The sequence below is a fragment of the Zootoca vivipara genome, chromosome 4 (genome assembly GCF_963506605.1).
Source record: "Zootoca vivipara chromosome 4, rZooViv1.1, whole genome shotgun sequence".
Lineage (NCBI taxonomy): Eukaryota > Metazoa > Chordata > Lepidosauria > Squamata > Lacertidae > Zootoca > Zootoca vivipara.
Window position 1 is genome coordinate 72,165,201 of NC_083279.1, and position 24,357 is coordinate 72,189,557.

Genomic DNA, 24,357 nt, shown 5'->3' on the forward strand with positions numbered 1-24,357 from the left:
CAACAGCATTATTGACCCTTCAAAAACACATCTTCTGCAGTTGGGGGTTCACATTTTTGAATAATCCAAGGAGAAACCATTAGCAAAAAGGACGTTTTAAAGCACTAAGCTCAAACATATATTGCAGTTGCAAAGAACTCAGTCACTGCAAGATAAGAAGTCAAGTACTAACTGAAGCGCCATTTCTACAAACTGTTATGCTTCAGGAGTAGGGGGAGGTGCTGCTGAGGAGATTATTCAAGTCCAAATGTTCCTGGGGAAGGTAGTTCCAGTAATTCTGGGAATGATGCCAATTCCTAAGCTATATATGTAAATATTTTTAAAACACTAATTTAATATACGTTTATTTTAAACACATATATGTCTACGTGCATACATTGCTCCAGTACTGCCATGGCAACAAGTTAACAGTTAACAGAAAACTCACACATCTGATTGAAAACAGTTTTTAATGTATAACTTCAACACACACACACACACACACACACACACACACACAAAGAGGTGCCTTGGGTGAAAGCTTAATCCAATCTATTCTCAAATAATGCAAGGGTCAGTTTAGGTAGACAAGCTCATATGGAAATGAGTGGAAGAATCCCTGAGCAGGAATAGGATGTGATAAAACTAGGCAGAATTCAAAGTCTGATGCTTAAAACTTTCTGTGAACTAACACAGAATAGTCAGTCTGGTTTTTGTAGACCCAATTTTATTCTCTGGAGCTATTTAAGAAGGACTTTTTTGTTGCCTAAGAAATCAGAGAAGAAACAAAAATAAAAGAAGTTTATATCTAGACAAATTCTCCGTCTAGCCCATAATAAGAAAGCTGTTGCCAGAATCTTCAGCGTTCTTCTTCTTTTTAATTAGAGATACAAGAGATTGGACGTGAGACTTCCTGCATGCAAAGTATATCCTTGACCGCTGACCTACAATCGCTCCAGAGTTTGAAGCTGATCAGAAGTTCAGAATACTGGACTTGCAGGCTGATCTTTCCTAGGCTTGCCATACATCCGGAAAATTCCAGACATGCCAGGAAATCGGACACCTAAATTGGCATCTGGAGGGAAAATTTGAATTTTAAAGGATGTCAGGAATTTCCAGGACGTATGGCTACCTGGGGTTTCTTTTTGTTTTCTGTTGTTGTTTTTCCCCCAGTTTTTTGTTTTGTTTTTTAATACCAGGGGAGGCTGCGCCCCGATGCCAGTGGAAGTGACAAGTGGTCACTTCCCTTGGCTGGGGAGTTGGGGGGGGAGGGAGGGAAGCGACGCAGCGGGGTAAAAACTCAACAAGGAATCTTGTGAGCGGGTAAAGAGGGTCACTGGTCCCGACTGTATGACTTTGAGAGGAGAGGAGAGGCGCAGGGAGAGGGGAACAGAAACAGCTGAGAAGATGTAAACACTGGCATCACATGATCACATTACAGTCACGTTTCCTTCTCTTTCGGACACCGGGTTGTGTTGAGTGGGTCTCCGAGAGGCAGAACAAGCGGAGGCAACTCAGTAGCCAATGGTTTCATTGCCGCGGCACCGGTGCAGATATCCCTTGTTCTGCTACCTCTCCTTTGTTCCGCACGCGCGCACACCCCTATGGCTACATAGCAGCTAACCGGATTTCCAGGGGTGAGGAGTGTAAATGATTGTGGTGCAGGAAATCATGAGCTTGCTGCTGTAAAAGCAAGGAGCATGAAGGAGCATAAAGTTTTTTTAAAAAATTAAAAAACCAAGGCGGGTAAAAGCAACGCCTCTTCCCATCTGTCTGAAGGAAATGTTAACTTGCCATTCCTACTGTGATATTCCTATTCCATGGTGAGGTGGGGCAAGGCTTTATGTTGTAACAAGTAGCATTTATTGAGACTATTTACATTCCACCCTTGATCCAAATTTCTCAGGGTGAGGAGCAACAATTTCATTAAAATAACATTCATAACCATGAGCGAATATTACTGTTAACTTCCTGAAACATGCATAAAAAGTGGTGTTTTGAGCTGGCAATGAAATAACAAAAGCGACAATGCTAGCTGAATTTCAAGAAGCAGGGCGTTTGAAAGTCAGAGTGCCACCATGGAGAAGACTTGCTGGTCATACATCACCACCAAATGTAGTGTACCGAAAATTTTAGATGATTTGGCATAACATTCGGTTTGATTGATATGTATTTGTATAATTTGAAATAATGGATGTGATATAAATGTTTTTAATTGGAAAATTAATAAAAATATATTATAAAAAAAAACAAATGTAGTGTACCCACTGCCAGGATACTAAGTTGGACCTCTCAGCCAATCTTAACTCTTGGAAAGACTATATTTCTACTGAGAAAGGCATTCTTCCAAGTATTTAGGCCTCAAGTTGTTTGGGGCATTTATAAATCTCCTGTAAAACCTTGAACCATGTGGGCAGTCAGCGCAGATCTTTAAGAACATGTATAATATAGGTTTGACTAGTGATTCCACTTAAAAGTCAAGCTTCTGGATTTTACACAGACTGCACTTTCCAAGTTGTCTTCCAGAGCAGCCCTTCTAGACTGCATTACAGTAATCCAAATGGGAATTTACCACAGCATGGATTATCCTGTTCAGGCTGGCTTGGTTGGAAAACAAGTCAAGGAAGTGAAAAGGCACTCTGCCCCTTGCAGACACTTGGGTCTCCGCTGGAATCAAAGAGACAAGGGGACTGCAACTCCATCAAGAACAGAGCCAGATCCAGGAACCACCCAGCTGTGGCGTGTCCATCTTATCAGAATTCAGTTTCAATTTATTTGCCCTCATTACAGTGATCAGACAGCAGTGCAGAACTTGCATGGCCTCGTCTCACTCTGAGGACAGGAAGAAGAAGAACTGGGGGTTATCCACATATTGGTAGCACCCAACTCCATATCCCCTGATAACCTCATAGAGTTAGGGACCTGTGTAATTCAGACAGGGTACAGCTGGATAATGCCACATTTTTTATTTTATTTTTTGCCAAAAAGAAAGACATGTTTTCTTTTGTTTTTGCTACAGCTCCTAGCTGGTGTAAGGATGTGTTCATGTTGAGAAGTGTGGGCCTGTGATGCAAGGCTTAAAATCTCATGCAGGGAACTAATGCCACCTCCCTTTACTGAAAAACCAGCAATAATGGTTGCTGCTACTTTGATACAGGGTTAGTTTTAGCACCAAATGGAGATCCCTTGTGTTAGTTTTGGTAACTCTTGAGTCCAACAATATGCTCTGTGTAGCTTGAACAAAAGAAATATAGTATCACACCTCTAATCCTAGTAAGATGACTTAATGGACAAAATGATTGCAAAATCATCTAGGTACTTTTAACATACATTAACAGAATGGTTTATTTCAGTGCTGCTATCTTGTCTTTTATACAGACCCTCAAGTATATAGGTTTATGCAAACATATCTATTTTTGTGGATGCACAAACAGGGCATAGCCTGTTCAAGATATATACTGAATTTTACATAAATGTCACATTTATATTACAACTATGTATGTATAATTTTCGACACACACAGAAAATGGAAGAACAAAGGAATAAACCTCCTACAAGAAATTTAAATAGCCTTTTTTAGAAATCCTCATCCGAAGTTAGAGGGCTTTTAGCAATCGTACATTTATCTCTTCCAAAATACACCTGCTTTCTTTTCCCCTCTTTTCTTTTCTTTTTGCCAAACTAAATATTTTTCCATCTAATGACTCTCTTTATTAGACAGCATCTAATTTGCATACATTTACATACAATTTAACTGCTTGCTTCTGAGAACAAAGAAATGGCTCCGTATTGTACTGAAGGACAATACTCAGAAAAGGTATAAAAACCAGCTAGCTCAGTGGCTGTGTATTCTTTTTGTTTCAGAAATACCAGGATTTTTAAACACTCCACTTAAAGGGTGAAAAAGATTATTCCAACAGACAATGCGAAAAGATACAGTGCAGCTCCCTTTTAACACATTTTCTCTCTGGCCTGGTTAATGGGATTTAAGGTCCAAGCTTTCTTTGCTTCCCTCTATTTCTTTTATTAGATCTGATGGATTTAATTCTGTCACATATTTTAGTTCATATTTTATTTGTATAAAAAATTATGCAGAAGCTCAACTTCAATGCTAATTCAGTACGCCCACCCTTTTCCTACAATGGGAACTGGGACATGATTGAACAATTTTGGATGGGCATGAAGTATATTGATTTCAGTGCTCAATGTTATTATCGGGGGGTATGCTAAGCCTATGAGGACTTTACCTTACAGCGATACATAGAGCAAATACAAGCTTACCATGAAGCCAAATGAGAATCAACATGATGGAGTGGGATGCAAGGTTGAGCTCTACTAGCAAATATAAGGAGGGATTGTTTTCAGAGCAGGAGCAAGAAGCAGCAGATGTGTTAAGCCCTCTAGTTCCATAGAAGGTGAAGAAGAAAGATTCTCACATGAAGACAACTTTTCATTAAAAAGTTCACTGCTTAGCATCTGCTTTAATTCAGTGGCATACAACTGCTGAAATAAAACAAGCAAGTAAAAGTGAGCACACAAACTTGAATATCTACTTTCACTACTGTCTTCAGACTAGCAATTTTTCAGTCATTATCAGAGTTTTATAATATAAATGCCACTGGAGTTATTAGGTAGGCCTCAGAACAACAGGAGATGCAACACAAAGGGCACTTACAACTTCAACTGTCAATATGTGCAATTAACATGTCTAATTGTCATAGTAACTTGGAAAAACTCACTTGCAACTGTTAAATGTTTCCACTTTCATGAAGGAAGCATCACCAATCTATAGCTCTTCCAGACCACCTGTTTTTTCACTATTCGTTGCGATTTCTTTACACAAAATTTGCTCCAGGGTTATACACTGGCATTCTGAGTTGCTTTTGTTTGCTTGCTTTGCATGGAAGTAATAAGCTGTTACCCAACACCACCATTATTCTACCCTTTCCAGTTAATTTCCTGTCACTTTTCTTACCACAACAAAATATGTGGGCGGTACGTGTGTGTGTGTGTGTGTGTGTGTGTGAAGTTTTGCTTTCGAAACAGGTTTGGTGCTGAAGAACCCCAAATTTATTTGTCATCCTCTTCCACCAAGCAGGCAACTTCAAGAGGGGTGCACATGAAGTGGAGGGAGGAAGAGGACACCCATCTAGCCAGCAACCTAAATTTGCTGGTATACAGTTGAATCATAACTTGAAAATATTGACAGTCTGGTAGTAGCCCTAGGGAAACGGTTTAGTAATGCTGGCCACGTGACCCGGAAAGCTGTCTGTGGACAAACGCTGGGTCCCTCAGCCTGAAGTGAGCGCCCCAACCCCATAGTCGCCTTTGACTGTACCTAACCGTCCAGGGGTCCTTTACCTTTACCTTTTTTTACCTATTAGAACTAAACAAATGGGCTGATCATAGAGTTCTACTATAAGGAGAAGAAAGATTCACTCGTAGTATAAATGAATCTTCAAAAATAATTAGATGCTTTAGTTTCTTCTAACTAGATGTGACAGAATCACGGCCACCTAACTAACTACTATCTCCTTGTCAAATTCCATACAGAAGAAAATAGGATGAGAGAATACAAAGGCAGGATTTGGAGATTAATTCTAAGTAATCTAATGGATTATTGGTTAAAGTTGCCACCTTAAAGCTGAATAGAAGCAGAAAACAGAAAATCTACATGAAACTGCAGGACCGGTTATCTGGGGTTATGGAGTTTGGTATGCTGATGTCACCCGTTTCTATTTTTCCATTTCATTCAGACCAGGTGAAGCAATGAAAGCCTTAAATGCTTGCCTGGTATCAGTGGGACACTGGATAAACGCAAATGAACTTAAGGTAAACCTGATAAAACAGAATTAATTGTAGTGGGGAAATCAGTGGCTGCTGTGTAAGGACCAAGTTCACAGCTTGGGGATACTGCTTCTGGATTTTTGCTAATGTTAAAGCTATACTCCGTGCTGGAATGTGGAAACCTGACCACTGCTATTCATGCCTTGGTGACTTCTAGATTAGACTATTGTAATGTACACTATGTGGAGCTGCTGTTGAAGAGAATTATAAAACTTCAGGGAGTGCAGAATGTGGCAGCCTACAGGATAAGAGATTAAGACTGTTGTTTCCATATATCCTCATCTGTTTCTGAAGCACCTGCCCTGGTTGACAGTTTATTTCTGGGCTTAACTCAAGGTGCTGAGTCCAGTCCTGAACATTCCTGATTATGTCAAGCCCTCAGGACTTTATCTTCTCAAAAGGCACTGCTGCGAAATTCATCGAATGGGAAAGCTCTATTAGCTTCTACCAAGTGCAGGGTCTTTTTTGTAGTAGCCCTAATACTAAGTTCGAAGAACTCCTACTTTGATAAGCATTAGCAAACAAATAAAATAAAGCCTTTTCGTTTTAGTTGTCCCTTGGGAATTCATTGCTGTTTTACCCTGTTCTTTTTTCAAACAACAACTGCACTGTATTGTATTGTATAGTCTTAATCTATAAACAGACTTAAAACTTGGGTAAATAGCTGTCTATAAATATTTTAATAAACAACAGGATACGTCACACAATAGATGGTACAAACTAGGAGACATAAACTGCAGGCCATCAAAATTCTGGTGGAATTAAGTACTAGTAAGATGCATCTCTACAAATGTACATTTGACAAGAAAAGAAAGAAAAGGATTGTGCACAGCCAGTACTGTATATTCCAAAGAATCTTACACAAAGTTCAACAAATGTAGATAAAACTCAACAGAGATAGTGATCCTTCAACTTCCTACACTGATCTAACAAAATATGGCTCAATTTAAAATACTAGACTTTTTACTCATTAAACAACTGGCTACACATCACTTAACCCGGTGGCATTAGCCAAAACTAAAGCATTGCCATCACTGTCCCAATTATTTAGCTACCCATTGCCTTTCAGTGGGCCATTAGGCTAAATGGCTTCCCTGGGAGAACAACCCAGTACAACACATTTTCTGATTAAGCACAACTAGAGAATATTCCACAATATCATATAACTTGTGAAGGTTTCTGGTCATTTAAAATCCTCCTATCCCATCTGTTTGGTTATCAGGCCAAACTGGAATCCTGGAAGCATCTTCCTAATCCTAATAAGCTAAATCGTCCAGCAGGATTGGTCCTTCTGGGGAGCATCAGGTCTAGCCAAGAGTGTGATGCACTAGTGTGCTTCTCTGTACTGAGCAGGGACTGAAAAAACTTACAAATGAAAGCCTTTTCCATTCCATTTTTTCGTATCAATGCAAGGAACCTTTTATGTTTGATTGACATAAAGGATTTATTTACTTGCTGCATCTTTTATATTCTCTGTGTTCTTAACTTGCTTTTTTGTTTGTGTATGCTGGTATGCCCCCCCCCATAATTATATATGTATTGATATATATTTTGACTAAAAAACAAAACAAACTAAAACAATACTTTGGCACAGGTAATATGTAAAACAAAATAAAGCAAATAAACAAAATAAAGTTCATATAAAAGGCAAGCCAGTCTCAGGCTAACTCATTCATTCCTTCTCTCCTTATTATGCATTCCATTTTCCTTGCTTCTGTGGCAAACCACAGTTTGCTGTTGCATGCAAGCTGGCAAATCATGGTCTGCATTTGCCTTTCAAACTATAATTGTAAACTATGATTTGATCATTATTTGCAAATCAGGTTTGTAAGGCATATGTCAACCATAGGTTCACAATTCAAATGCATAACCAAACTTTGATGGGTTCCATAAACACCTCATCCCAGCCTTGTGGGCCTTTTCTACCTGGCCTGGGTGAGCAGAGCTATAAAAAGCTGAGGTGGATGAACAGACTCTTGAGTTGGGGTATTGTTTGGGGGTTGTTGGGGGGGTTGTTGCTGGTTTTATGGCCCTGTTTAAAATTGTTTTTTAAACTTTTTTAAGCTTGTGGGTTTTTAAATTTTGGGTTTTTATTATTTTTAAATTAAGGGTTATAGGATGCACCCGGGAAGAGAGGAGCTGGAGAGTACAGGGGCAACCCCAGTCACAGTGGTTCTGGACAAGAGAAAGTATGGGGTGGAGGTAGGCAGCCTGGGTAAGTGGCACAGGGCACAGGCAGAAAGTGACCACACCTTGTCCAGTCTGGGGAATTATGGTTGTCCTATCAGCTAGCCCTGGGCTCTACAGCTGCTGGATGCCAGGTCAACTCTGACCGAGACCTCCTTCATCCATTATCTAATTATGTATGAGGAAGTCTATCTCGCCTGTATGACTGATGTTGAGGAGCCCCAACATCCATGCCAAAGCAGCTGGCTTTGGGGTAGCTCAGGACTTCATGGCTGCCATTATGACCATGCGGCTGTCCCAACATGTCATTGGCTCAATACATGTGGCAGGCAACACTCTGGACTTTGTTTTCTCAACTGGACAGGAATTGAGTGATCTGAAAGTTGGGTGGGTGGGTATTGACACCAGCCCTTTCTCATCATTAGATGACTTTCTGTTGAGAGTAGGCTTTCAGCACCTTTTCCCCTCTGCAGAGACGGGGGAACCTATCAGGATGGTCTGCCCTTGGAGAAAGATGAATCCATTGAGTTTGTAGATGGCTCTGGTGGGTTTTCTGGCTGGTATGAATGGCACTTCTATCAAATAAATCCCTGGTAATATCCAAATGGCTTGAGCCATTGACACGGTCACCCCAAGTGCCCTCTCTCAGTTCATGGAGACCGTTTGGCTCCCTGGTATACTACAGAGCTTAATGCAAGGAAATAGGTTGGGAGATGGCTAGTTGAAAACAATCGAAAACTGGTAAGGGCTCATCATTCAGCGTACCTAGTGATAGTGAATGCAGCAAGGAAACTGTTCACAATGGCATACAAAGGGCAGTATACAAATTTAATAAAAAGTGGTGGTGGTGGTGGTGCTTAGTAGTAAAGGTAAAGGGACCCCTGGCCATTAGGTCCAGTTGTGGCGCTCATCTCGCATTATTGGCCGAGGGAGCCAATAGTACAGCTTCCAGATCATGTGGCCAGCATGACTAAGCCGCTTCTGGCGAACCAGAGCAGCGCACGGAAACACCCTTTACCTTCCCGCTCGGAGCGTTACCTATTTATCTACTTGCACTTTGACGTGCTTTCGAACTGCTAGGTTGGCAGGAGCTGGGACCGAGCAACGGGAGCTCACCCCGTCGCGGGGATTCAAACGGCCAACCTTCTTATCGGCAAGCCCTAGGCTCAGTGGTTTAACCCACAGCGCCACCCGCGTCCCAGTAGTCCTACTATGCTGTACCAACTTCCATGTTCCCTTTCAAAGTGTACACATTAAAACATTTCTATTATGGAAACAACTCCTAAAAGGGTAGCCATGTTTGTTGTGACAAAAACAAATGCTCTAGGAGCACCTTACAATCTTACAAATTTATAATGGCAAAAGCTTTATTGTGGAAACAATAACAGAGTCAAAATTACAGTACAGAATCCATAGCAGAAAAACAAGGCTCAGAAGAGCAGGCAGTCATTTGCTAGACATAAAGACTCATCTGAAACTGCCAGGAAGACTGTTCAAGCAGCAAATAAAATTTGGTGCCTTCAATTTAAACTGTATATAGAAAATGCTGGGTTGCCCAGTTTTGTAAGGAGGGCAGAGCAATCCAGAGCACCTGATCAGTATTAAGCCTGTCACTTATTGCTTATGGAGAGGAGAGCAGGAATTGGCAGAGCACTTGTTAAAGGAAGACTTGGACAAGAAGCGGCATAAACCTACCCCTGCTCACTACCAGAATAATTAATGCAGGCACCAGTAATTACGCGGCTTGGTTGGAAGGGGAAGGGGATATAAGATGTGGAGTGCTTTATCTGCTCCAAGACCAATGCTGGTTTTGGCACAACTTTTGCTCTAGCGAGTTACAAAAAAAACAAGCAGGTGCTAGCAATCCGAGGGACCACATGCCAGCTACAGCTGCTTCAGCCCAATTCAATTACATCTACCTGAAGAGTCCCAGGACGTTGAGCAGATGATGGAACCTATAGGATACGGAGCCCATACATTGTGACGTTAGTGCACCCTATTCAATAAAGTCTGGCTCTGTCCTGGGACAGGAGGAACAGAAGCATGAAATTAAAGCAGTGCTTGAAGCAGGTAGGCTTTTCCAACGCTGGTGGAAAAGGAAGCTAATATGTAATGTGTCTGCATTAATGTTCGATTATATTTAAAAAGCCCTTTGGAACTCAGGCCTTAAAAATACTCTGAAACAGGCTGTCAGTGTTGCCTCGCTTCCCAAAACGCTGGGTGCAGCACATTTGCTGAACATACTCCTGGGATCAGGACTTCACTCCAAACCTTGTTTGTACAAAAAAGGAGCCAAGCAGCTGGGAAATTCTGGAGTATAGTATGTCCTCATTAGTTCCCATCTGCCATCAGAACTCAGCTCATGGCAAGTTTGGCTAAGTCCTGGTGTTCTCAGGTCCAAATCTGGGTCAGTTTTAATTACACTATACAGAATTCTGTGTGCAGGGTTTTTTTATATAAAAAAAATCCTTATTATACAGCACAGAAGAACGGGCAGCTCTCCAACTAATCAATTTTTTAAAAGTACATATATAAAATTTTAAAACCAGGCTAGACAGACAGTGGGTGGAAGAGAGGAAAAAACGTATGATTGAGTACAGGGGTTAGTTAAGAGAACTGTTCACAAAAGTGGGTCACTAGCAGTTCTGCTTTTGAACTTCAAAAGAAAAAGAAGGGAGGAACCTCTTCATTTGCAAAGATGGGGAATCGGGAATATAAGATGTACACAAATCACAATGTTCTTAATGCTGACCTGAATTAAGACACATACTGTCACTTATCATTATTATTACTTGCATCTCGACACAAGACACATGTATGGACCTGGAAAACTACCAAAAACGTGTGTCTTCATGATGTCAGAACAGGCATAAGTTAATTGAATCCCAATTCAAACATGTACTTAGGTGGACAAGATATTGTATAATGCTGTACATGTCCAACAACTGGTGTAAACTGGGTCATCTTATCCGAGTGTGCTAAGATAACACAACAGGGATCTGAACCTCAGGTGAGCGCTTTAAAGTGGCTGAACTTTAACTACAGTAGGTTGAATGAGACATGAGTTGTATGCAGTGTCAAACAGGGGGAATTCTTCTTGCCCACCTGCATTTAAAACCATGCCTGTCTGATCCAGAATATTGTTTGGAAGTATTGCATTTGTTCCTGATCAGAAGTTTTTGCCCAGTTCTACTTTATGCACACCTGAAACTTCAGGTAAAGGTAGCCTTAGAAGAAGTGTGAGCCCTGTTCTAGCCTCTGCCTCTCCAGGGTCCTCTAAGCTACCCGATGTGTATTTATTATCATTGTTTATTTATTTATTCAATTTATATCCCACCCTTCTTCCCAAAAGAGCTCAGGGTGTCATAATAATAATAATAATAATAATAATAATAATAATAATAATAATAATAATAATAATAATAAATTTAAAAGCATTATAAAAACGTTTTCAAGCATTATGTTATCTCAACCAGGGATGGCATTCCATAAAGATAGATAAGATAAGATATCTTTATTGTCATTGTCCCCTTGCGGGAACAACGAAATTACTCGGTTGCTACATCCACTCAGATAAAGCATTCCGCATAATCCAAAATTACAAAAACCTAATTAAAAACAGTAAATATAAATAAGGCCCTGTCATGCTATTATGCTTTTATATTTGTTGGAACCTGCCCAGAATGGATGGGGTACAATTACTAAAATGGATGGGGTACAATTACTAAAATTATTATTATTATTATTATTATTATTATTAGTCAATGCCAACTAGACATCCCCCAATAGCAGCAGCACCAATTGTGTAGACACAGCTGATTGGTCCCTATATCTGCTGAATTACCACGTTTTAGCTCAGTGGCAGAGTGCATGCTTTGCATGCAAAACACACCAGGTTCAGCCCCTCACATTTCCAGGTATCTCTAGGGAAGACGGGACTGTCTCAAACCCTGGAGAGCTGCTGCCAGTTAATACAGACAATGTTGATGGGAACAGAACATCCTATGTTTATTCTGATTGACTGTATCAGAAGAGGCATTGTTCTAGTTTTTCTTTAATTTCCACAGTGATAACCACAGCAAATACATGGCAGCAAGACAACAGTCTTGTGGCACCTTAAACACTCATTATTACGGCACAAGCTTCCATGGACTGAAAACCATTAGCACAATCCAAAAGTTAGTATTGCTTTAGTTCATGCATTTTTGTTTACATTTTAATTTAGAACACTTATTATTAAATAATAGATCTAGGAATTGGTTGGATAGAGGAATTTTTCCCATGTAAGGCTACACTGAGCCACAACATAATAAACTAATTGCTTAAAAGTATCAATATAGTTAATTTTTTTTTAAAAAAATGAAAGTGTATGAAGGGAAAACAGGGTTAGAACTTCCTCAGTACAATCTAGAACTTCATCTAAACAATAGATTTAAAGGTTAAAATAGCATATCCTATTGCATTAGATTGACAGTGTGTCTTGATGGTTCTGCAAAAACCATTTGCATTCTTAATAAAACTAAGTACAATGCACTTAAGAAATGGGCTTCCCAATCCTAAACAAATTACTTAAAAGTCAATCATATTTAAGTAAGAGGAAGCAAGTACCATTTAATATAATTACAACCAGAATGTAATGGATGTGAGGCTATAGCAAGGCAGAGATTATAGGAACAACATGGCAGCCATTGCAGCATACCAACTTTCTTCCTGAAATAATTAACTATTAATAATACTTTCTTAAATTCTTTCTGGGATTTTTTGAGACTTGAGGAATGTAATGTAACACAGAGCCCTTCAATGTAAACTGATAAAGTGAAATATGCTACAGCAAAATCATACAATACTGTAATGTTGAGAAGATCATGTGGAAAATTATGGAATCATTCCCTTCACTGTCCTCCTTAATGTGTACCACGTCAAGAGCTGGAAAAGAAAAATTAATGCCAAAACTAAAAAAAATGCAGAACAGAGTGCTGCATACAGTAAACTAAACTGACATTTGGGATATGACTTGACTCAGTATCTGATCCATAAACTGGGCCAGCATCTATTCTCTAAGTTATTCTCTAAGTTGTTGTTTGCAGCCATCCTGTTAAGAATCATCACCAGATGCAAGACAGCCAAAGCAAGTCTCCCATGACAGCCACTGTGATATAGATAATGCCAAAATGAAAAACAGGATCACAGATTGAACTATGGCTCAAACTACGCACAATGATGGCGGACCCATTTGTTTAAAGCCAGAACAGTTTCACATATAAAGTGATGGAAAAGATGCCTAATTTTAAGAGAAAGTGGGTGCACATGTAGCTGAAAGAGGTTGCATGAGCTGTAAACTAATATTGGTTATGGTCTGTCTGGACCAAGACAAACCATGAGGCCAGGTTTGGACAACACACTAAGTCAAAGCATGGCTTAGTTCACAATAGCACAGCAGCAGCAGGGCTGGAGGAGGAACAAAGTGTCATGATCTCCTCTCCAGGTTTGGCTTAGTGGCATATGATCCAGGTCACTGGTAGCTGGGTAAGGATTAGGGGCCATATTTATAGATTAGCCACCCACTGTAGTGGTTTTCAACATTTTTAATTTCCAAATAGATGCTTTCTGAGCCTAAAATGTTACATGTATTGGAGATTGCACCTCATCTTATTTTCTCATTCAAATAATGCCTGGATCATATCACTGAGGAAACAGGTGACATGTTGGATCTCACATGACTCTGCACGTTCTCATAGATATGGAAAGAAAAGTTATATGGCCCATATTTGCCAGTTACCACAATTGTTCTCAATATTTAGATAAGGGTTAGGGGAGCAAATTGTTATGGTATAATATCTCACCATGGTACTGATTCTCCACTGTCTGTTCCATTTCTCTGCAGCAGCGGTGATATGTTTCAGCACACTTGTCATGCTCAGCGAGCTGGGACAATGAGTGAGGCAGAGATTGGAAGTGACTTTGAGCAATACTAGAAGTTAAAAATAAATTGCTGGAGAGACGTGAGAGGGATTGCCAGAGGATCACTTCCTCGAACCTTTAAGAGACAAATTTCCTTGCCAAACATTCATTGTTGTACGATTGCAGGGGGGAGGGAATATATGGAAAACCCAAACAGATCCCTAAAAGATTTTACTCTTCAAAGAAGAAAGTTATTTACAAGTATGGACGTGTAAAGTATTTCTTTGAAAGTTTGTCTGCCCTCCCCTGTACTTATAGCACTACTGTTTCCACAGCTATTGATTCCTTGTGAAACTTTTCAATACATAGATGCCTTCTGATCACCTCAATGCAAGAGAAAGCACAGCAGAAGTTGCTATACACAGTCCATTTCATCCTGGCATTAAAAGCTGCTGCTATACAAGATCAGTTCCAGTCCTCAAAACCCATTAACATCTTAAATGCTTGAAAGCAGTGTATTTGGATGCTGTGCTCTTTAAAGGCGCTGCTGCTGATTTATAACAAACTGTAAAGACATACAATGAGCTTTAAAAAGGTGCTTTACTGAAGCTGTTGCATTGAACAGATGCCACAAAACCATAGGCACCAAACTGTAAAGCTGTATTAGTTCTTCAGTGATGTGTAAAGAATATCTTGCTGTAAAGAATACCCAGCAGTGGAAAAAACACCTGCTACTAGTCTTCCTGGGCGTTGGGACTGGATAACAGCATACATCAGGGAAATTCCCTGGCCTGTTCCAGAAAACAAACAATATAGTTATGCATAAATTAAATGTCTGAGTTTCACGAAATGAGTTTGCTCTGTCTTCTTCCTGAGAGCCCTCCTCCCACTTTTTTGTTTTCTACTTTTATTTACAAGCCTTTTCTCTTTCATGTGGCCTATTAAAACATAGTGCCAAAATGCAACAGCCAAAAAGATGGCTAATGTCAAAATGCACACCAGTCCTGTAGCAACCAACGCCTAGGGGTTTGATTATCACTTATTCTGTTCGTTCTTATTTACAGTATTTCTGTACTGCGTTCCAGCAGTGTTGTCAAAGCGATTTAGGTTGGGGTTTTTTAAGCCATTAAAAGAAGTTTTTACTTGATTCTAAATAGAAAACATTTTGATGGATGAGGTCATTCCATAGCTCTAGGGCAGTGTGTGTGTATGCGAACGCGTGCACAAATCCCACCCCTTGCTGGTGACTATCTAACGATCTAGAAAGATGTCACCTGTCGAAGCTTCCAGATCCCACTAATGTAATGTGCTCTAATGTGTAGAACATGTTAGAATATTCTAATGTAGACACTTCTAAGTCATAAATGACAGTAGTCAAGTCTCCCTCTTCCAGCAGTAGGTGCAGCTGGTGAGTCTACCATAAATTGGTAAAAACAAAAAAAGAAAGGAAAAGAAAAAGTTATAGCTGCATTTCAGGGGAAGAGTACCCCCTAAGATCTGCCCCCAGGGCCATTGACAAGTGGGAAATTGGTTGATTTTTTTCTATAAAAACACACACACAAGTCAATTAGAAAGTTTTAAAACAAAATGCAGAAGCAACACTAATGCTTTGGCACTTGGGAGAGAGCACCTGGATATTTAATCACTGAATCACTAAGCAATCAGAGGACAGAACATTGACCATCCACATGTGAGACTCAAGATGGGGCACTCCCAAAGCAGCCAAAAATGCAGGAGAAGCTCTATGGAGGATGATACTGCAGTGTAATTATTTGTTTGTTCATCCAAGAATCACCAGGAAGTTTACAATATAAAAACACAAAAATACTTACCATAGTAGCAACAAAAACAATACTGCCCTAAACAGTTTAAAAGAGCATTGATTGTTTAAGTAGTCAAAGGCTTGGAAGAAGAGGAATGTTTTTACTGGAGCCTAAAGATATGTAATGAAGGTTCCAGGCAAACCTCCCTGGGAAGAACATTCCACAAGTGATGAGCCACTGCAGAAAACACCCATTATCGTGCTGCTGCCCTCTGGACCTTCCATGGAAGAGGCACATGAAGAAGGGCCTCAGATGTTGATCATAGGGTCTGAGTCTATTCATAAAGGGAGAGGCAGTTCTTAAGCCAGTGATGGCCAAACATGGCCCTCCAGCTGTTTTGGGACTACAATTCCCATAATCCCTGACCACTGGTCCTGTTAGCTAGGAATGATGGGAGTCCCAAAACAGCTGGAGGGCCAAGTTTGGCCATCACTGTCTTAAGCTATTGCAGTCCTGAGTCACTTAAGACTTTATAGGTCAAAATCAGCACTTTTAATTGAGCAAGAAATTATGGTAATTGAACAGTCAGTGCAGATGGGCCAGAATATGCTCAAACCATCTTGCCACAGTGAGCAACCTAGTTGTTGAATTCTACAGCAGCTGAGGTTTCTGAACTGTCTTCAGAGGCAGCTTCACATATAATGTGTTGCAGTAATCTAACCTAGATACCAAAGCATAGACAACAAAAGTTAGGCTATATCTGTCCAAAGAGGGGTGCAGGTGGGCCACCAGCTGGAGCTGATGGAAGGCACTTCTCCGTCCCAGTGAGGCCACCTGAGCTTCAAGCAACAGCAATGGAAGTTGTGTACCTGCTCCTTCAGAGGGACTGTAACCCTTTCAAAAGTAGGCAAACCCCCATCCTTCCGGTATAGGGAACCACCCTCTAACAGTTCCTCGGTTTTATCTGGATTGAACTTCAGTTGTTGGCTCTCATCCAGTCTATTACAAAGGCAAGACAACAGTTCAGCACATCCACTCTAAATAATTAGTACAATGTGGTATGGGAGACCAGGCTTCTTGAAAAATTGATGCAAAGATTACGAGCGACCAGAGATAAAAAAAAGGAGAAGATATTTGCTATTGATTAGTGCTTGTTTATGCAATATACAAATAGAGACTCCAATGGCAGGTCAGGTCCTGCCACATTGCATATTACGTGGTTGCATAGATACTATTATGAGCTTTGAATGTCTCACAGCTTAGACCGTTATCACCCCAACAACCTTAGTGTCATCCTAATATATTTTGTGTTTTGCCTGATTTTTCTATAAAGGGTGGTGGTGGGGAGTGTTTGTGGTTGTTATCTGATTAATTGCATGATTTAATATATATGCAAAAGCAGTAAATGTTTTTAAAAGGCAGAACATGTAGATCAATATTCTCATGTGAATCTGGACAGAGGATAACATTTTGCTGTATTTAAACATTTTAAAACAAAGTACTCTCCGACAGCAACACATCAGTACTAACGAGCATCTAGAATTCTCTCTAAAAAATGGCCCCTATTCACTTAGCTTTTGCCTTCCCTAACTCTGTTTTCCATTTCAGTGGAAGACTGTAAAGTCTGAAGGTCTCTTGTACAGAAGCCAACAAAAACAAAGGTAAACTTAGAACTTTCATTAACTGTAAATTATAAGAGCAAACAGAAATAAGGATTGATGTGAGCAAGAGGGAACGCTAAAGCCTCATCAAATGTAATGTGTAATACCTTAACCCAAACATATTTTGGGATGCCTGCCAGGAAGATGGGTATAACTGTGGGAGGCTTATAAGAATACAGCTTGAGCTGAAATGTTTAAAGTTTTCAGTTTTACTAGGAAAACAGTTATAACTCAGTAAAAACAGGACCTTATTAATAGTAAAATGTTATATATAAGCTACTGTTTTTTTCTAGATGAATCAGAAATGTGCTCTCTGGGTTGCTGGTGGCAGCATGTAGGGGGACCAACTACTATATTCCTGCAGTGGAGTGAGAAATCGCACTGGTATCACTGGAGATTTACTCAGTTCATTGGATCCTATTAGGATCTTGAGATATCCAATATTCATTCAGCAGCAGATTTCAGGGCCTCATGGGTTGCAGATGCAGGACTCTTTGCTTTGCTTATTTTAACAATACGAAAGTCCTGAAGCAGTTAAGTGAGAAACAAAAAGACCAAATTCACTCTTGTTCCAAGGTAAGGGCCAATTATTCTGATTCATGTTTGAGGCAACAGTTTTTGAATAATATTATTACAATAGAGGTGGGCTACCTATCATGTTCCTGAAAATGATACATGAATTATGTTAATTGCACATAACTAAAATGAAGATTAGATGCAGTTTTCCATTTATAATGTAATATATCTGAGGCAGACCTAGCTTTCCCAGAGGTTTACAAACATCACATACTTTTAATGCTCTTGAAGAGGTCGTCACACACACACACCAGAACAAGGAAAAATCCATCCAAAATTAATTCAATTGCTTGCTCTTCTCATGCTAAAACTATAAAGGTAGCATAACTAGACAGGAAAATTAGGACTGTCACTAGGTTTCTTAAAAATGTACTAAGATGTACTCAGAGAATCACTTTCATGTTCCAGCATCCTCAGAGGTGACATAAGTGGCAACCAGATTGAGGTCCTTCTCAATAGAAGTCTCTACCTGGCCTTCCACTAAGTTTGACATTCTTCCTTTTGCTTAAAAATATTAAGTGATAAACTAATCAATGTTTAGGATGAACTATAAACGAATTAGGGCTGGGGTGACTGAACAAATAATATTAGATCAGCTAGTAGTTGATAACTGGTGAATACTATTTCCCCCCTTGTTAATGATATCTAGTGGTTGTGTGGATTATTATTATTTATGTTATTGATGAACTAAAGTATGGATGTTTGGGAAAGCTGAAAAAATATATAAGGGTGAGCTATTTTTAAAGATAATTTGTAAGAATGTCATATTAAGGTGTGGAAAACAGAATTCCAGAATTTGAATAAAATTCTAGTTTTAATTCTAGGTCTCTTTTCTTTGGTTGGTTTTAAAATCCAACCAAAGGGGGAAATCAAACATAGCTGTGAAAACACACAAACACAAAAAAGAACGAAAATAACAGTTGTACTTGTGTTTTGTTTCACATTGTGTTTTGAAATACATTGTGTGTCCAGCCACAGAGTCCCCCCTCCCAGTGCCCCTAACTGTTGAGTGGAAAATGAATGGACACAACAACTGTCTGGGATTTAAATGGCCACAATCCTACGCACTTGGCTCTTTGGAGAGAGACTTCCTCCAGACCCCTCTAACGGCATATCCTGTTAACGCCGCCACAGGGAAGAGGGATGGGTGAGTTACCACTTCACCACATCCTGATTGGATGAAAGACTACAGTGGTACCTCGGGTTAAGTATTTATTTGGTTCCGGAAGTCTGTAATTAACCTGAAGCGTACTTAACCTGAAGCGAACTCTCCCACTGAAAGTAACAGAAAGTGGATTACATAATCCGTTACAGACGGTCCGCGGAGTACTTAAATTGAAAGTATTCAACCTGAAGCGTACTTAACCCGAGGTATGGCTGTATAGGATTCTGCCAAGGCCTAAAAGTTGTGACTATTGTTATGGGGAAGGCAAACCCTGCAGAGCAGGGGAAATTCCTTCCTCGCTCCAAATACGACAACCGCCAAAAGACCACAGCAAAGCCTGGCAAGCTAAAAAGAAATGGTTAGGGCAGAAAACAATTATTAATGGAGAGGAAGGCTGGGTGACGCTCCCAGTCCACTGGATGCTGTGCAGAGTGGTCGTCCGGGCTCAGTAAATGGCAAGGCCCCAATCCCCCAGGCCTGCCACAGATTGGATCATTTGAAGGATGGGTTTGACGGGAACCTGTGAGCCTCTGTGGCGGCTGAAGGTGACGGAAAGAACATCCAAAAATGGCACTGCATGTCTGGGCGAAAGAGGAGGCACATCGAGCCTCAACCGTCGCTCACTGGCAAGACAAAAGTGGTCATTCTTTATCAAGATGAATCTGTAAATCGATTGAACGCTCGACCCATCTTACAGAATATAAGACTAGAATAATTAGCAAGATCAGTACAGGAGACAAGAAATATCATTGCACTGCAGCACAGGAACCTATGAAGCTGCCTTATCCTGAGCCAGCCCATTGGGTCCATCTAGCTCAGTACTTTCTACACTGTCTGTCATAAGCTCTCCCTGGTTTCTGAACAGAACATTATCAGCTCATTATCAATGCCAGGTACTGAAACTGGACTATTCTATAGGCAAAGCAGATGTTTTACCACTGAGCTGTGGCGCTTCCATAAGTGATCCTAGCTCTAAATCCCAGCAATAAAAAGTAACACTTCCCATTGGGTTCTGTAACGAACTGGAGTAATGTTCCGACATGCCCCAATAGATATTTCCTGTTGTGTAGATTTCCTGTCAAGGAGGTTTAGAGCTACCATTTCTTATATTATTGTAACTCAATCAGATCTAGGTGAAGGTGAACAAAAGATGAGCAATCTGGCTATTTCCCATTCATGTCACTTTCCCATGTGCCTATCCAAAAGTCAATTCAGTCATATTTCCATATTAATTTTTGATTTTTTTAAAAAAAGCAGGATGGAAATGTGGACAGGTATTTTAACACATATTTCCTCTTTTTAAAATTCCCAATTCTAAATTAGTTTTCCCTCAAAATACACATTTTAAAGTCTTTTGCTATTTTATTGTATTTTGAACCAAGAACTGCATTAGAACATCTGAAAAACGTGAATCAAATTCCTCAAGCATTCCTAAGAGTAGGCATGGCTGGAATGAGGATTCTGTGTTCTGATTCAGAATGCCTATTACCCACAGATCTGCATATGTGGAAGTGCCTTTGTCTCTCTGTAGCAAGCTACAAAACCAAAACACTGATGATACCTATGAAAACTGATTTCCAGATTTAGAGTCACAGTAAATGTCACCTGGGTTCTATGATGAAATAAAGGCAGGGTATATGTAGAATTGAAAGAAAGTACTGTACGTAAGAAAATTGATTATTCAATCTCTTAAAGTTAGCATTATTTCATTAAAGATCCCCTTTGCTAGTGCATTATTCCAGATTCTTACATTCAAACTTTACCAAAGAACCCATCTGCTCAGCTACACAAGCTACTGTGACTACATCAAACTGGTCCTTCACTTACTGCGCTACAGATATTGAAACCATTTCAAGAACACTCTGTTTCCCTGTGTGTCTTCAAGGCATTCAGTGGTCTGAGTCCAAGATATCTTGCTGACTGCTTGAAGCACCAAGATGAAGCACATGGTTGACAGGTTGTGTAGGGCTCATCCAACTTGGAACAAGGTTGTGGAATGAAATCACAAAAGGCTCCAAGAGCCACCTCAAAATTCAACATTCTTACAAAGCACATTTATTTGGACCTTGACTTTGTTAATAAATATACATATGGCAGGAGGCATAAAACCATTAAAAAACCCACAGGGTTTTTTTCTCTCCTTTTCTTGGAGGAGGAAAGGAAAGACAAGAGAAAATGAGCTTCACATGATGGATACTAGTCTTGTTATTTGATTAAAGTGATCAGATAGTACAGGGGTGAGAGCAGTATTAAAATCTTGAATAGAACTAATATAGTTGAAAAGAACCAGATAATATGATTCATTTTGAGATACAGATAACTACAGATAAATAGGGCTACAACATTGTTATTGTACTTTTAATAGAATTCGTATTCTCTATGGCTATAACTGAAATCTCTGAAGTCATTATATGTATTGTCTTCAAAAGTAATTATTATTCTGCCTACTGCATTTCTAAGTATGATGTGAGGATACTGCTTGGTATTATTATGGGATTGCATAGTTTGGTGAGCACTACATTCCTGCTCCATTTCAAATCAAACAGTCAATGGCAGTATTTTCCACTGATGGAAGCTAGATTGAGCCTGTGCGGTTAATCACAGACAATACCACTTCATTTTTTATGAAACATATGATAGATTTTTTTCTGCAAAAGGCTTTGTTTCATCCAACCTCTTGTCACCATAACTCTGAGTGCATTATGGTGTTTAATACTGAAAGAATAGTCACAAATGCAAATTAATGACTGCAGAGCATAGCAAAGTTTGATAAAGACTAAATTGCCTGTCAAAACTTCTTCTTGCATTTCCTAAATTTAATCTTAGGCTTATTATCATTATTATTTATAAAAACGCCAGCTATAACCTTGTACCCATACAAAAAGAGAATTATCAAAGGTGAGTGTCTGTATTTCACCTAGACTTAAATAGCTTTCAGAAGTCCCCTCTAAATATGAACCTTCTAGCATATCTTTCCAGTTGCATTTTTATTATTAATATTTTACTCATAATGCAGAATAGTCATAAGTTGGATAGGTTTTTGGTTGCATGTCTCCACTTTTCAGGGAAGTCTATCAGTATCCTGCTAGGAGTTTATCACACACGTATATCCAGCTGGATACCAAACTGCACATACAAATATTTCCTGTACATAGGATTCTTCGTCTGATCCAGCTACAGTCATACCTCGGGTTAAGTAGGCTTCGGTTGAGTACTTTCAAGTTGAGTACTCCGCGGACCCGTCTGGAACAGATTAATCCACTTTCCATTACTTCCAGTGGGAAAGTTCGCTTCAGGTTAAGTACGCTTTAGGTTAAGCACGGACTTCCAGAGCCAATTAAGTACTTAACCTGAGGTACCACTGTACATTGATTATTGCCTTCATTTTATGGATCAATGGTCTTATTACAGTAAAATTTGTGTTAAATTGCTGTTTTAGGGGGTGTTTTTCATCATCTGGAACGGATTAATCCACTTTCTATTACTTTCAATAGGAAAGTTCACTTCAGGTTAAGTACGGACTTTCGGAACCAACACTTAACCTGAGGTACCACTGTATTTGGTTTTGCATGTGTAATGCTACCCACCTGCAAAAGCAACAGTTCAGTTGATCCAGAGTGGAGCCATTTATTTATTTAATAAACATGTATAAGCATCTTCATATTCTTTTAAACTCTTAAGATTTAATCCCTATCCTTACAACAGCTGAACACAACGGTTGCAAATTGTTTGGAAGGACTTTAATGAACATCCTTTAATGGGTGCATATACTTGGATGGGAAATTTGACATTTTGGAAAATAATACACTTGCCTAGGCTATGGATGTTATGAGCACTTGTAAGCATTCATCCTCAAATGTTTCTGAGCACCCTCAGGAAAAGCACAGTCCTGTTTGCAGTCAACTTTGACCAATGCTCTGCTCACCTGGATCGTGCAAACTGTCTCGCTCTTTGCCTAAAAAGAAGTACAAGCCCTATTGGATCAAATGTCCATTTAGTCTACATGTGGTTCTCACAGTGGACAACCAAATACTTATGGAAGATCCTGTTGGGATTTTCTATTCCACCTTTAGTTACAGACATGGGATTGTTACGTGTCACATGTCTGTTTACATTCCAGCACTGTTAGCTGGAACAAGTGGAACTTCCATTGTGTTGTTGTTGCTTTTGCTTTTCTCTCTCTCTCTCGGGGTGAGACAGCAAGGAGAGACAACATGTTTCTTTGTCCTGATTTATGATTAGTAAATCCGTAGTTTGCTAGTATGTCTCCACAAGTCTCAAGCCTCTTTTTGTTGCACAGTTTGCTCTGCGAAGTAAAGTGTGCCCATGTCAGCAGACTTGGGTCACTGATTTACAGTATGTCACACCAGAGGTCGGGGGATCTTCGCAGCGTGATGGCTGGAAGGAGGTGATCCAAATGGGGGCTAGCCAGCTGGCTGTTTGTTGGTATTAAAGGGTTAAGTTATACTAGTCGCTCTAAACACTGAGCAGCTGAACCTAATTAAACATCCGGGAATGTTTGACAGCCTGTATAAATAGTCAGTTCCTTGCAAGCGTTTTTTCTCTTAGGAGCGTTTTTTCTCTCAGTAGTGTTATCTCTTAGTTTTGGTTGCTGTGTGTAGGAGTGATGCCTCAAGTTTGTGCACTGAGGCACAGTTTTGTTTAAGTTTTACTTGGCCAGAGATGAAGAATGTCTGCCTTATCTCCTGGCTACGTTTTTGTAAATAAAGCCTTTTGAGTTTGCAACCTGCTCCAGAGTTCCTGAATTAACTCTTGTTGACTCACCTTACTCTTTGCCGTTGTGCTAAAAAGCTCTGCTGAAAGGGAAGATTTACGTCTGGAAGCGCGACTGGACCGGTAACTTTGTTTACTTAAACACAAGCTAATTAAAGCTTATGGACAGGTTATGGTCAGTGCGTGAAAAGAGATAAGGTTTGAAGTCCAGAGTGATTTATGAAAGGACTGGAGCGAAGCCAAGAAGAGGTTGCCAGCAAAGGGGAAAGCAAAAGAAAGCAGCTTGAGTCCTGCAATGTGCTGAAAGTTTTAAAGAGGCACTGTGCAGTTTTGAACTCGCTGGAAGACGCCTGCAGGAGCCACCTCATTAGCTGGGAAGCAAGCAAGCAGTCTACAAGTGTGTGAGTATTTTTTCCTAAACCCCAGGGAGGATGGCACAGCCCCAGGAAAGTTTTATAGTCCCCTTTTCAAGGCTGAATGGGAAAAATTGGCAGGACTGGAAGGCCAGGGTGAGGGTCTGGCTGCAAGCTAAAGAGTTATGGGA

The 24,357-nt window shown here is 39.9% G+C and overlaps 1 protein-coding gene across 21 annotated transcripts in view; it reads right to left on the reverse strand.

Annotated features, from left to right (window-relative positions):
• The window catches only part of ZBTB20 (zinc finger and BTB domain containing 20), a 496,349-nt gene that overhangs the window by 359,732 nt on the left and 112,260 nt on the right, over positions 1–24,357 (reverse strand). For 2 of the 21 annotated variants that reach the window (XM_035115412.2, XM_060273758.1), the window contains exon 1: positions 4,261–23,514. The exons of the other annotated variants lie outside the window; for them this stretch is intronic. The gene's annotated coding sequence lies outside the window, so the exon portion shown is untranslated. Of the gene's footprint in view, positions 1–4,260; positions 23,515–24,357 lie in introns of those variants that run through there. 21 annotated transcript variants of the gene reach the window in all.